Genomic DNA, 15933 nt, shown 5'->3' with positions numbered 1-15933 from the left:
ACAGAATTATGTTTTTTTTCTTCCAAAGTAGATTTTTTTTCTAAATATTTTCTATTAGCAAATGCAGCAAAGATGAGGTAGCCATTTTCACTAAATTTATATAATGAATATTTCTAAAAGATCCACAAGCTTGATACACTGACTGCATATAAAAATTTAAAAATTTGAACTGAAATCAATGCCTTCCTACTCGTTCTGTGTCCTTGGACCTTTCCTGGCTGCTTGCTGGACTCCCAGATGCTTTTTACAGAGAGGGTTTTTCCTCCATCTAGAACTGTAGTTCTTCAGTTTTTTATTTGTAGGGCTTACATGGTTTCCTTTCTAAACATATCCTTTCCCTCCCTTGCATTATTAGAAAATTTAATTTCATGGAGGTCACTTGCGAGACTCAATACCCAGTGTTTTTCGTAACATTACAAATATACAGTAAAGTAAATTAGTTATGTACAATTAGGAGTTTCCTGGAAAAGCTGAAAGTAATCATCTCAGGTTTATGAAGTTCCATTCTTTACCAGGGATCTAATGGTTTGCCAAATGTACAGGAAGATGATAAATAATATTTAATGTGCTGAATGATGGTATCCAGTGGGCTAGACAAAAACGTTCTGAATGAAATTGCATTTCAATTTTATTTCAGGTTGATTTAAATGGGAATCTGTGACTAATGGTTTGAGTTGACCACCACACTGACTTTTACAGCCAATATTTGCCAAAACTAACAGAAGATCCCTGATGTGTTTTCACTCCTTCAAGGGCAGTAGAGCAGTGTTTTCAGCTCATTGTTCCTGAAGGGAGATTGTCTCGGAGATAAGAGTGCTCCTGTGCAGGTCCCAACCCTGTGCTTGATAAATCTCATGCAGATATGAATGAGATCCAAGGCTGTGGTATGGAATTGTTCATGAACAGTTGGTTTCACTGTGAACTGTGCTCTCAAGCAAGAGGAACATATTCTACAAACATTTTCTGGTAACCCACAGCACCCACATCCTCTGCAAGTGAGAGGCAATAGGTAACAAGGATGATAAAGGCACTGTGTATTCTCCCTGCAACTCACAGGTCACAATGATTTTATTAATGATAGAAAACTCCCAAACTCAGCCCCCAGTGCTGGGCAACCACTCTTCCCCTTGCCTGGAATCTTTCTTTGATGAGCATATTAAGGGTTGTAAACAAAATTTTATGTTTGTTTTATGATATCTGAATTACTCCACTGGCACAGTATTTGATATTACTGTACTCTGGTAAAAGAAAAAACAAAACAACAAACTTGTTCTCTCATTAGGCCCGACAGAATGATGAAACAAGTTGCCCAGCACTATTCAGAGGAAGTCTGTGGCAAAACAGCTTTGGATATCTTGCAAGTGCCACAAATTTGAGATCACCTTTAATAATTTTGTGCTTTCCTCCAAGTTTTGAATGAGCAGTAATTGAATAATAGCAAAATGCAATGATCTAAAAAAGTTTCTCAGGAACCAGACAACAAACTGATTACAGCAAAGAAAATACAAGTGGCCTTGTTGTGGAAGGTTTTGTTTTCATACTGTGTGCTAGGAGGAATCTGCTTCCTGGTTAGTGTGTAGAAATTGTGTGATGTTTCTTTAAATAGCTGTCATTATCTGATGTGTTTCCTGATCTGAAATGATTTGCAAATCACTGTGGCTCTGCTACAACAAGTAGATGAACTGATGTTTGTATCAATAGAAAAACAGTATGAACCCTGGAGTGCTAATGGAATTTCTTTAGAAGATGTTTGGCGTGGGCATGAAGGAAAAGCATTTAGATTGTCTCAAAGGTTTTGGAAAATGTAAGGTGCTTGTTACCCCCATCTGTATCTGGTAGTTGGTCATGCTCTTCAGTATTTCAGGACAACAAGAGACTGAATGCTCAATGATACCTAAAGTGAGGCAAATTTTGGTTGGAAAAGACTGTGACTTGCTTTCTCACAGGCTTGTTTTCCTGATGGTAGTTTCTGGAACTGTGCCTTCCTGGAAAGTTGTTCCCTGTGGCTTGCATCTCATCACAAGCTTTCTCTCCCATCTGGCACTCTCAGGAGCTAAGCCAGCTTTCTGCCTCGTCTCACTACTCCCACTCAGAAGAATTTTCAGAGCAGTAGAATTGCACATACAATTGCAAGGGGGTCCTTTTTCTTAACCTAGGACATCACTGTAGAGATTTTCCACTCTTTTTGTGTGGGTATAAATGCTTTGCACAGTCTGGTTGACAGGTCCAGTGTGGCCACTTAGGGAAGTGGAGAAGGTGGCTGTTTCATCTGGTTTTGCATTTGAGTTCAAGTGGCAAAAAAACTGGGAGACTCACATTTGCCACACAGCTACTGGCTTCCAGGAGTAAGAAACACATCGTGGCTGGTGAAAGAAAGGTTCACCTGTCTGAAGTCTCAAAATAATTCCTTGTTGGTGACAACTGGCAAAAGCCTTCTGGAGAACATCATGAATGGAGAACCAGAGGTCTCTGGGAATTTGCCCTTAGAACAGGGTGACTTAGAACAGGGTAGAGGGGAGAACAGAGCAGCAGATGGGGGAGAAGAGTCAAATCTGTTGAGGGGTTTTGGTATAGGGGCATTAGACTAGAGGCAGCTGCTGGTTTGACCCATAACTGTGCTACACATGGCAAAGTTATTTGAAGATATAATGTAAGCATATTTGAATAAAACCATGCAGCATTTACTCTTGCCTTGGCATTTAGCACTCAAACTTGTTGCCTAGCAGTTTGAAATAAATTATGTACTAAAGAGTGGTACGGTAACAGCTGGCTCAGGGTAGCAGGCTAACCAACAGGTGCATTCTGATGGCTCTTGCCGAACTTGACTTGGGTCTTTCACTGAGGTAAACCAAGGCATGGCCATTTGGCATGATTGCCACCTGGATCTGGGGTGTTTTTTCACCCCAGAGGTGAAGGTTTTTTGGTGTGCTCAAATCCACAATGGAGCAAGACTGTAGGAGAAGGATTACAAACAGATTTCGGTTGAAAAGGCTTGACATGAACACCTGCACATTGATCTCACTGCACTACTTAGTAGAAGAGACATATTTCTTTGCCATAGGTCTAAATATTTAATGAAATTGTTTATTCACTGCTTATTTTGTCAATCTGAAGAGAAGAAGAGCACAATATGGACCCAAATTTCTCCAGGCAAGACTGCTGTGGGTAAAGTAATGTTCACTCTCTAACTGATACTCATTTTACTGCTTTATTGTCTTTCATAAAAAATAAAAATGTTTCTTAGTGTAAAATAGCAAAATGACTGTTTTATTCTGACCAGCATTTTTACCTTCCAGTATTTTTGGTTTCATGATTGATTAAAGTTCATTTTTTCTTTGGTAATGAAGTTATTATTAAAATATCTGTACATGTAAAAGAAGAGAATATTAAAATTGGGTTATTGAGATTCATGTTCTTAATTTTTAATTTCTTTAATTTTTGTATTCTTCACATAAAAGTTAGTCCCTGATTTAGACTGTGACAGGATATATTGACAGACACCCGCAGGAAACTATTAATACAGGTTTTTTTCCCCTTGTGGCTCTTTCTCAGTCATGCCTTCTTAAAATAGGGGGAGAAAGTAATAACATGGATTAGTTCTGTGGCATAAGGATCTAGTGGAAATTTTTCTTCTCAAGATGCAGTGTAGAGACAAGAAAGGAAGTGGGATGTCAAGTTGGAAGCTTCAGGATCTGATTCAGATACAGAGTATATAAGTTATTAATGTCAGTGTTTGTCTGAATCTTCATTTCATCACTGACACAAGAGAAATGGCAAAACTAGAATTATGGGTGAAAGAATTCATACTGTGTAATGTACGTCCACTGAACTGCAGCTACAAAGTTTACTCTTCAAAGCAAGAATGCAGAGTAAAGAATATTGGTTGCACTACTTCAGTGTAAACAAAAGATGTCACTATCAGACACAAAAAGCACTGAGGTAATTAAAGCTCATTCTGAAACTATTCAGATGTTACCATTAAGCTTTAATAGTGGTTATTTTTAGTTTCTTTCTTTCTACAAAGGAAAACCACTGAAGACACTCTGTGAAACTACTTCATCTGAAAAAAAACCCAAAACCCCTACCCCTAATTCTGTTTTAAAATGTTCCTTTTTTGATAGGAATGTTAATAGAAATGCTTCCAAGTTCCTGTAAATGCCCCCGTCGTTTCACACACCTACCACGTGAAGCTGTTCTTGACCCCAAAGAAGATGCGACTGAATCATTAAACCAAAATGAAAGAAGAAGAATATGGAGAATAGAAAGTGTGTGAATTGTGAGGACAGAACACAGTATAAAGTGGAACAAAAGAGGAAGTTTCAAAGTAGTAGATATTAGAGAAAAAATTACACCAAATGAAGAGGTTTTCTTCTGCCCTCATCCGTATCTCAATGAGGTTAAACTAAATGCAGTAGGACAATGTCTGGTGCAGCAAGGACCTCAATTTTCATGATCCCACAGATATCAAAATCCTATTGATTCTTCAGAAGTAGGACTGGATTCATGTGTTGCAATCAGGCTAAGCAACAGGGCAGTATTTTCAAAAAAGGAGCATCATTAGCAACAAAAGATGGACCTGCAGACACAGCCAGACCCCTTCTAAGGTCAGTTGGACTGACCTATCCTGCCCTCTTGTTCTGAGTTACTTTTTCCAGAAATATCTTGGGCTGGATATGAAAGTTGTTACATGGGCAAACTGTCCCTGTTCCAGCTTTCCTGAGAGTTTCATCTCTCCTCTCTGCTTCTCAAGTGTGGTAGAGCAGAATGTGGTCCTCAGGTTGTCCTCAGCCTTTATTGAGGTCGAGCTCCCAGGGGTCCAGACCATTTTCTCAAAACCAATATTAGGCAGAAATGCCATATCTGGATGCACAATCCTCTTTTCCCTTGCTTCCACTTCTGACTGTGCATCCTCTGCTAGGCTATCGAGATTCTTGTACTTATTTTTCAGTCTTTGCTTTTTGTGTTGTTTTTTTTCCCCTTCTTTCTGAAGGGTGAGGACAAGATTCTGAGAGGAGGTAGCTCATGGGAAAAAAAAATTGTCCCTCTGTTAGTCCCTTGGGGAATCTTTTCGATGCTCAGTACAACTGGAGACTTGCATTTATTTCTCAGTGAGTCCTGTCTCTTCTGGGGAACTTCCCCATTTAGGGGGAAATCCACATTCAGCCACAGCTGGGGGAGTCCCAGGCAGCTGGACAAGAGGTGAGAGGGCTGTAAAGGACCTAGAAATTGCTTCAGAGAAACTAAGGCATCTCTGTGGGCAATCTTCAGTGCACACCAGTAGATGTAACTGAACTTGGAAGACCTGTAGACTTGAGTCCTAAGCCTACTAGCTGTCCTATGGTGAAACAATCTGGATATCTTGATCCCACTCCCTGGAAATAACGAGTTTGGAAAGTTGATGAAAGCATGTTGTGGAAAGTGATGGGAACTTTTGCCTCACAAAGCAGTGGGAAAAAGATGAGTGAACATGTTGAGATTTCAGCAGATGAAAGAAGAGGAGAGGAGGCCTCTGATATTTGCAGAATTAAAAAATAAAGCTTAGATTTACTCGTAGAGATGTAGGAATTTCACGTACCAGATCAGGTTACAGACTGGTGAGACATTATGCAGGGAAGATATCTGTATCTGTACATGCATCAGTACATGGGCAGGTACAGTGTGACAGGAACCAGGCTCTGTACATCAGCTGCTTGTGAATGTTTCTAGAAATCATACTCATTATTTCCATATTTATTTCCAGGTCTGCTTATGACTACAGATCACTGGGTCAACTTAACTGTGGACATTATCCTATGCTGTGTTTAGGGTGAAAATTTATATAATACTTTGCCTTCATTTAAACAGTTTGTTCTGTGAGAACAACTCAGAAAAAGAATTTGCAACCTATCCAAACCAAATGAAGTGTTTCTATTTCTTTCACAAGATCTTTAGACCAAAATATAATTTTCCAGCTGAATGATATTGAAAATGTTAGTGGATTTAACTTACTATAGATTAAGGACTAGAAAAAGCACAGTGCTGTTTTTTTCCCCATGTTAAGAAAACTATAAGGTAGATGACAGCAGAATATGTATTAATAAATAATCAAATGTTGATAAAAAAGTTGATCAATTTTGGATCCTGTAAAAACTTCCCTGAACGGTGAAAAGCAGAGGTTTCTTTCATTTTCCTTACCTTGGCACCTCCTTAAATCAGGTATGTCACTCAGTAGAGTGTAGTGTTACATTAAATAAATCATGCCATACAGCATTTAATGAGAGCAAACTCATTAAATTCAGAAAAAAATCTAAAAGTCAAATTCCTTCTGCTTCTTAAGAAGTTTTCAAAATATGCAGAATTTCCATTTCATTAAGCTATTTCTATCATTGCCACCTTTTCCTAAATTTTTTACATATGCTTCTGTATAGTAAAGTGGTTACATGGTATATTTATAAATGTTCTTTAGTTGCCAATTCACATTTTTAGTTTCCGGCAATTTTAGGATATTCCTCTGTAGCAGTTCTTTCCAATTACACTGTTATAAAAATTCATATATAGATCAAGAATCTTCACTGTTCAAATAAATCCTTATATGCAAAAAGCTTTTATTTTTCTGCTCATGCAACAGCATAGTCACTTCACTTGACATTCATATCATATTCAATAGTATGTAGACATTATCCTGCAATGCATTGGATGTGATTTATTAAAAAAGGTATTATAAAATAAATCTGCTCAAGTATAAGTGTTAGGGAGCTCATCAGAGCTCTTAATTTGTACTGTATTTATTAATTGCTTATTGATTTCCAGGGTTTCCAGACTGAGCATACATGTTCTATGGAGTCATTTTACTTGACTGTGGTGAAATATGGGATGCATCTGCTCTAGTAAGTAAATTAGATTAAATTAAATAACCTGATACACAATTATTTGCGATGTGCAAGCATTTATAAGTCTTGCCCAGAGTACTTCAGAAGTAAATTTTATTTAGAAAATGTGTAATTTACAGGAGGATTATGTTATATTAATTACATTACATTATATTGTATTGTATTATATTATATTGTATTACATTATATTATATTATATTATATTATATTATATTATATTATATTATGGAACTCTGTACAGAACTATACAATAACACAAGGACAAGACATTACTAATTTGCATATATTTCTATTAAAATTAGAATATTTACTCAGGTACCATAAACCCCTTTGCTGTCAAGGTGGTTCTCTCCTCTTGGAGCTTATAATCTAAGAGTAACCCAAAAACACAACAGTGGAACACAGTCTAGTAAGGAAGATGGAACTTAAATTATCTCACTGTCAGTGTAATTAGGACTCACATTTGTTGTAATGGAGCATTTTACAGGGAAACATCAAGGCACACATCAGCATGATAAAAGAAAAAAGCATAGGTGTAGATCTCAAAATGTGACAGGTGTAACAAGATATTTGAAAGGACCTCTCATACTCAGCATTTCAATAGGAAACATGCAGTCATTAGATTAGGGTCTAGACTGTGATGGGTCCTACAAACAGAAAACTGGTTGGGTTAAATTTCACACGATATAAAAAAGCAAGGATAAGAGGTGTCTCAAAAAAAAAGAGATAAAATAAAAAAATATTATTGTAGAAAGTTTTTCTTTGCTGAAACACTTGGATGGTGCGAGACTGTGTTGCCAAAGCTAGGAAAGGGAATTATTGGGGGAGAACAATCAACCATATTAAGCTTCCACTGATGATTACACAGCCAGAGTGAACTGCGCGGAAAGACAGGCTGAGTTGTTAGCCTGGCTAAAATGATTCATGCCTAGAGTGGAAATGTGGATCTGTAAGTGATGAGTATGAAGTTGTTAAGTGAACCAGGGGAGGGATTATTCAGAGGTAAGGGGCAGGAGAAGAGAACCAAACTCAGGACTTGATAGAATGCCCCATCCTCCCTGTAGTGCTGGGGTGGAATGAAGATGCCTCCAAAGAGCTTTGTGAGCTGTTACAGAGGGTGGAGGAGAATCAGGAGAGAATGGAGACCCTGAAGCCAATGAGTGTGCAATTTTCAGAAATGATGTAGTTATGCCAAGAACAACCAGCACACCAAGAATGGGAAACCTGCAGTGCTGGAACTGTAAGCTGCAGTAAAGAAGTCACTAGAGACTATGATGGAAACAGTTTAGTTGAACTCAACTGCCAGGAACTGAACTAGTAGAGGCCTAAGATGTAATTTAAAAGGCCAGTTCTAGACAGTGTGCTTACAGGTGCCATGTGCAACATACCTGGAGTATCCAAAATCATCATTTAGGTGCATTTGCTAAGTAGAAACCATTTTGCAAAATAATTCTAAAAGAATGAGCTCTTCCATGTCTCAAGCCTGCAAGAAATAGCTGTATTTAGTTAAGGGAGAACACTGATAGTGTAGGATTAATTAGTTGAAAGAAATTAAAATGTAGTAAGGAAGAAAAACTGAATGCATGGTTTGGAAAAAAGCAAATCCTACACAGCATGAAAACCTCACCAATGCAATGTAAACTAATCAAAACAAATCCAAACTAATAATGGGACATAGTGAAAAAAAAAAAAAACCACAGCTGTTGGAAAGTAACAACTAGAAATAATTGATAGAGTTCAGAAAAAATGCATTTTTAAAATCAGCAGGAAAAATTTTGTTTACAGTGCACTGATTTCAAAGAGAAAAATATGCTGCTCACATTTCTGTCAATGTCCTGTATGTGAATATTGGCAATGTGTATGAGAAATTTAGGCATTTTGCCTTATTGATAAAAATTGTATTTATCTGCTTCCTAATGAATCTTATTCCAACAGAAATGAGAGAAAAAAAAATCTGTAGAAGTAGCAGAATTAAGAATAGAATATAATCAAGGTTATTTGTGTTGGGAGGAGAAACAGGCAGACAAGAAAAGCTTGTCTGCAAAAGAGACCAGGAGCTGGAATAGGAAAGGATCATGATGGCAAGACAAGATTTTAAATGAGGAAAGCGGATAAAAAATTTATACTTGTGAGGTGAGAAGAAGGAGAAAGCCAAAGAAAAGGCATGAGCAATTGAAGACAAGCTAAAGTGAGGAGGAAAATCACAGTGTATTTAACCAGTTATCACTGGAAAGAAACTGATGGCTTCTGGTATGATTTAGTACATGTTCTTTGACATCCTGAAAGTTCTCAGCCAGAAAAGAGACCCATTATATTACACACTAAATAGCTGTAAGGACTAATTTTAATAGTTTTTCCTGCTGGGCCTTTTTTGTTTGAAATAAATTTCTTTTCCCACATATCTTCTTTCTGATCCCAAATTCCAGCTCTAACTTTACATTTGCCTTTTATTAATATTTTTTTTCACATGAGAAAGATGGTTAAAAGCGTTTACTTTGTTCTGGATTATTTGTTCACTCTTCAACTCTTGCTTTACGAACCTACTCTCTTGTATTAGAAGGTTCTTCTGCTGACCACTACTGAATGACTGATATTTCTACACAGAAAGATAGGGAAGCTACCTTTCATCTTTCCTTTCTAAAATGGTATCAAGAAGCTGCTTTCACTATAGGTTCAGTTTTCTTCAGTCCTGTTAATTCTGTCTTCATTGCCTGTGGTGGAAGATAAATTTTTCTTCTTCCTTATTCAGACTAAAAGTCTTCTGGAAATCACCAGATTTGTTTGAATGTGGTCTGCATCTGAGGTAACATTTTTAGGTCTAGCTTCACAATAGAAGGCTAAAGGGATAGATCCGAATGGTGAAACAAAACTTGGGAGTACTTGGAACATCGCAAGACAACAAACCAAAACAAAATATTTTAGGTTCTAATTGGAATGCACCCAAAACTAGCAAAATGTTTCAGTCAGGAGAAAAGGGTGAGAAAGGCTCTGGGAAGTTCCTGCAAAAGCTGAGATTTGATTAAACCTAATCTTGAAGTTCCCCCACCCACATATGTCACCTGATATTCAAAAATACTCTCAGAAAACAGAAACTGTATGGAAGATTTTAGTTTCAGCTGCATTTCCTAGCCTAACTTACAGGACCAAGATGAAATGACAGAAGTTACTCTCACTGATTTTCTTAGAAAGTGGAATCTCTTCTGAAAGGCTGCAGCATAAGAAAAGATTCATTTCTTAAAAGGCTGCCCTTTAAAAGCTGAAACAGTACAACATAATGGTGGTGTTTTGTTGTTTGGGTTTTTTTTTGGGGGGGGCTCTTTTTTTTAATTTTTGTTTGAATCTCTCCACTCATTCAAAAGAGTGGATATCCAGTTATTCATTGGAAATATATTTTAAAATATACTCATTGCTGGAAAGATGTTAAAATTGTCATACCCAGAAGAAGTTTAAGAGGGTAGAAACAGTGTTATCCCTGCTTTTCTGAGGTGCAGCTTTTAACTTTTGGTTATGTTCACTCTTTAGACTTCAATAGGTAATTAGATACCAAAGGCAGGTTTAAATAAAGAACCCTGCTTTCAAAATGTAAATTAGATGTCTCAAAGTCTTCATGCATTTCAGCTGAAGCACTGCTAATTCATATGAAGCTCTGCACTGTGGATTTACTGAAATGCAGGAAACAACACCAAGTGTTATGAATCTTAAATTCACTATCTTTGCAACCACCCTTCCTATCATCCAATAGTAAAGATATGACATGAGAACTAGAAGAAGAGCTAAGACTATGGTATTAATCTTAAGTTTAGTTTTTAGAAATTACCTTTTTTAAAAATTTTCTGAGAAGATTAAGTCTTTTAACAAAATAAAAAAAAAACAAATGGAAAGCAGAAAAAAATCTGTGAAATTGTAGAATATCTCAAGTGATTCACCAAAATGCAGAAAAAATGCAACAAAATTAACCCCCACAAAATGTTGTACAGAAGTAGATGTAATACTAATATAAAGCTCACATCTCTGGAACCCTATCTTAGGTCCCTCATTATTGAAAGGGAGGGATGAGTGTAAGAGATTTGATGTACAAAGCAATGGCAATGTTTAGATACAGCTTGAATATGTAGCCTTAAAAAGCTGGATAAGAAAAAGATGGTAGCTAACAGTGAGACTGAACTTGAGGATTTTGGAAGAAAGGCTTGAAGTTCTGTCTGTGTTGTCATTAAACTGATAGCTAGACACCATGAGAAAATACTGAAACAGGGCATTTATTAGGGAAAAAACAATTGTGAAAGGCCAAGGCTAGCAGGGGAGAGCTACAATAGCTGCATTTTTATGTGATATCTCCCATAACAGTGGGTGGTACATGGGAAAAAGAAGCAGAATCATTGAGTCCAAGACTTAATTGAAGTTGGAAGGGATCTCTGGAGGTCATGTAGTCCAAGCTCCTGCTCAAAACAGGGAGTGTGTCACAGACAGATCAGGTTGCTCAGGCCTTGCCCAGTTGGATTTTGGCTGCACACAACCTCTCTGGGCACCTGTTTGAGTGCTTAACCAGCCTCCCTATGACCAGGCGTGAAACTCTAGAAGACTGTATAGGATGTTGGAGAATGGTACAATCATTAATTTTAAAAGGATGATTACAGCATTAAGGCAAAGTGCCAGAAGTTGTCAGTGAATGAGGTTAGAGAAATGGCAGGTCAAAAGCAATTTTGTATAAGCCCTTGAAGTATGGCACAGAAAGAGTTGACACCTTTCTAAAAGGCTCCTATGAGCACTAGGAATAAGAAAACTAAAAATTTATTTTCATTGGTAGACAGATAGTTAATTCTTATGTGATTTTGCAGATGTTATCCTTTCAATGGTTGACCTGTCCACATTTCTAAACGAGGTTTCTGTCCCCATTTGTCTGATATGTTCATGGTACCTTTCTCAATGTTTAAAATATTCTAGGGAAGCAGAGACAGAATTAAAAAGAAATATTTAATTAGCCAAATGCTTTCAGGAGCAGGTCTTCTTTTGGAAGTTTTTTGTCCCAATACAAGATGAAATGCTTTATAGTGCACAGCCATCACCCAAACTCAAGGTCGATAAAAATACTGTCGATTTTGTTGAAAGCAGAGTTAGGCTGACACTTTGCGGTTTTGAAAATTCTACCCATAGATGACAATTGAAACTACTCAGAATATTAACTGTGACGGAAAAATGCATAAGTAATAATATTTGAGACTGAGTTACATTGCACAATTAGTAATGCCGTGTACTTGTATAGGTGCTAGATCAGCTCAGTTTTCTCACCTCCATGCCACAGGCAGTGTGACACCCAAGGCAAGGCAGAACTACTGTATTATCAAAAGGGTGTCTCAGGGGGCCACAGAATAATGAAACAATAGCTTGAATGTCATAGGCACACAACAAGCAAGAAAAGCATGTATCAGGCTTACAGCTAAACAGCATCCTGGATGTTTATTCAACTGCTGAGTATAATTTCAGGTCCTAGGAAGGTTAGATTACCTGCTGGAGTGTACATTAGTTCCTCACAAGTTTGTGTATCTAGGCTTCACTGCCAATGTGCCAGTCAGTGTAGTTGTGAGGTTAGATTCCAGTCAAGCTGATGTTTGGATGCAGCTAAGGCTGGTACCTGGTCTCAGGGTCTGGATAGCTTTCTTCTGTTTCTTAATCTTGAAGTAATTTCAAAACCTGTCTTTCATTTCCAAGAAGCGTAGTGCTTCTGATTTTGCTGCTGCCCACACAGCTGTCACTATTTCTCCTGCATTTTTGCTGAAATAGCAACCTTCTCGCTGGTCAGCCACCAAACTAACAACACAAGAGGGTCACCGAAGGCTCACTAAAAAGAGATCTGTGTCTAAAGCCAAGAAGAGCCAAAGGCCACTCTAAATCTGATACTGTTCTGAAGTCATTATGGAAGAATTCCACCTTCTGTAGGAACAGCTGTCATCATCACTTGTGCTGAAGAAGGGGTTTTCCCCTGATTTTACCTCTGTGCAGCTAGATGACCAACTAAAGGGCTGATACTTGATTCAGTCCTGTATGAAAAAGTTCAGGCTTTTGAAGCAAGGACTTTCATGCTTTGACTCAATGTATACAGGAGCACTCCCTTTGTGTCACATTATATTTTGGCCACTCTGAAAGTGGTAAGTCTGCATAGAAAATATTAAGGGACATAATATGATAGTCTGGAGAAAAGTTTCAAGAAGGAGAGAAGCTATCATAAACTTTAGAGATCTGGCTGGATTTATGCTATCAGACTGCAGAAACAGGGTACTCTTTCTTCCATATAGACAGAAAACCTGTGTACAAAATACAAAAGCTGTTGTATTGAGTGATGATTCATCATTGCAACAGAAATTGACATGCAAACGAATTTACACTTTCTCATTTCACATGGGCAGAGGAAAACAGCTTGTTAATTTTAAGAATTAGCATCAAGACTTCCAGTAGATAATCAAATATGCATTGAAGGTGCCAGACTGCCAAGTGCACCAGAAGGTGCACAGAGACTGAAATCCTGACTGTAACCACAGAAAGGCTCACAGAGGCAGCAGCAGTGTAGACTTCCCAAACAGACATACAGCAATCTTGTTCTAAGGGTATAATTCCTTCCATTTTTCCCTCCCTCCTTCCCTAGTACTAGAAACGGTTGAGTGATCTCTTCTATGTCAGCAATTTGTCGGAAACCTTTCAGACTTAGGGGCAAGTGATACAGCTCTGCTGATTTCAGTCGGTGTTGCACTTGATGGACTGGAACTGGCTGATTGTCACCTTTTGGTTTCCAATAGAACAAAAACTACATTGGCAGTTTTTGAACACACAGTCATACGATAGTTTGATTGGACACAGCAAAATCAACCCTTTCTACAAACGTCATATTTTGAATTCCTTTTACAGGCAGAGAATATGCAGTGTAGGCAGCATATCATAGCTCCTGTTCCTCAGTAGTTGGTGCTTTGCCCTATTCTATTTCCTGACGGACTGCACAAAAAAATTATTTCCTGTCATTTGTGCTCTAAAATTATCATCACTGTTGGAGTGAATAAATCAAAAGAGGTCTGCTTGTTTCAGAGAGCATCCTACTGTTTCATAGACTGTCCACCAAAATGTAAAATGGAAACACTTCTGTCAGATCATTCCCATGGATGTCAGGTGTGTAAGTGGAGGAGGCTTCAGCAAGGAGAGGACAGCAAGGAGTGGAACAGCTGTTATCTTTTGTGAGAACCCTTTTTCCCTTGAACTTCTTGGGATTGGTGTTTCAACCAGTAGAAAATACTGCCACTTGGACTAGGCACCAGCTCTGCTGCTCAGCTGAGACCTGTATCACATGTAATAGAGATACAGTCTTGGGAAAATCAGACCAGCAACTACCTACCCCAAGGAACATGTAGCTTTCATCTCCTACTAGCCCTCCTCCTTCCTACATCCTTTTTCTCGAATATGACAACACACAAAGAGACACACAGAAAAGTTAACTTGCTCATCTTCCTCATGTTGCTTCTCTGTTTCCTATATTGAAGGACACAACATATTTGATTAATACAGATGCAAATGCATGTGTCATAATCCTGCTGCCTCCAAGGTGTGGAATGAAGGTGAATCTGGTGAAGATTTGTAAACTTCTTCAGGTTTGGAAAATCTGGTTTTTCTTCTTTCTGGCTTTCCAGGCATGTTTTCTGGGCACTGAATCTCTGGAAACACTTCCAGGAAAAGGGATCTTGTGGTCCACCTGCCTGAGCTAATTTTTCAAAGCAGTTTTGTTGTAGCAGCTTTTGACTCCATTATTTCTTTCCTACTGTGATATTTTATACTCAACTCTGCAGAAATCCTGATGCCATTAAGCCAGAGACATCCTATTGTTCAGCAGTGCTTCCAATTTGCATGGAAAATTATTCATGTTAATAATTCCCCATTGTTCATGTCTTATCTTCCTAAGTCACGTCAGAGAGCTACACAATGCAAGCCCTGTTGTCACAAGGTTTCTGTACACTTAAAGACATGAAGCCATTTGCCTTCAGTGAATTCAAATGAATTAAAGGTTTTAGGGACTTAAGTAAAATCAGACAGAATTCTTAAGATTTTCTTAATTTCTCCTCAGGTCATGTTATCCACCTCTGCCTCTGCTAGCAATCTTTGACCCAAATACTCCTGCCTGTGCTACTGCTGAGCCTTGTGTTTCAGAGGGAGGCCACCTGTCATTCTGCAGCAATGGGAGGTGTTCAGCTCACAGCGCAAGGGAAAGGTACTTTTGCAGCTGTCATCAAGTTAAGGTGTTGATTACAGATATCACGTGAATTCAGCAAACAACATTTGGCCTACCCTGGCATTCACTGCAAAGGAGTTTGCCTTTTCCTACAAACCATAAGTATAATTGCTGGTCAAGTGAAGTTAACAAGGCTTTAAAGTTTATTGCCCTTTTTCCTCATTTGTACACATGCTCCAGATAAAAAGAATGGATTTTAGCAGTTAGGTTCATAAGCATGTTTTCTTAATCTTCAAAAACTGCTGACATGCACATATTACAATAAAAAGTTAATGTTTGATGGGCATAATCCAAACTACAGAACTACTCTGATATAAGATACAGTGTCTTGTACATAATCACAGAAAACTCTAACAAGGTTTTAGACTATAGGGGAGTGCTTTAAAAAACATCAAAGCATCTTTTCAGTTGCTGTTTAAAACCACTCTTGTTTCTTAGTTTTTGAGCACTATCACTCAGCACTGGTTTTGCTTCCTAATGTTGATTTACTTTGAGGTGAGCTTTTGTTTCACAAACTTTGTGAAACACACCTGTTTAAACACTTCGGCAATATGGAGCAAACCTGAAAATGGCTCAGTATCTATTATTTCATAACTGAAACCCAGTCAGGTTTCTTTTGTATTTTAGTATAATATTGTAAGCCACACAGGAAACTTACCTTCATTTCTATAGTGACTTATTGTAGAATATTTGTTCAGATATTATCAACCATATGATACATTAAAATTACTCAATGTTGGCACCACTCCTAAATACAAGCCCATGTACATGCATTATAGCTCTATTCGGATATTAAGAGTA

At 37.9% G+C, this 15933-nt stretch overlaps 1 long non-coding RNA gene across 1 annotated transcript; it reads left to right on the top strand.

The window, feature by feature from the left end:
* Positions 1-1131: 1131 nt before the first annotated feature.
* On the top strand, positions 1132-15176 carry LOC137478496 (uncharacterized). Its single transcript, XR_011001610.1, has 2 exons — positions 1132-6866; positions 14968-15176. It is a non-coding gene; the product is annotated as an uncharacterized lncRNA (long non-coding RNA).
* The last annotated feature ends 757 nt before the right edge of the window (positions 15177-15933 follow it).

This window comes from Anomalospiza imberbis, chromosome 1 (genome assembly GCF_031753505.1).
Source record: "Anomalospiza imberbis isolate Cuckoo-Finch-1a 21T00152 chromosome 1, ASM3175350v1, whole genome shotgun sequence".
Taxonomy (NCBI): Eukaryota; Metazoa; Chordata; class Aves; order Passeriformes; family Viduidae; genus Anomalospiza; species Anomalospiza imberbis.
The sequence above is the reverse complement of the archived record's forward strand: the minus strand, read 5'-3'. Positions and strand labels throughout refer to the sequence as shown.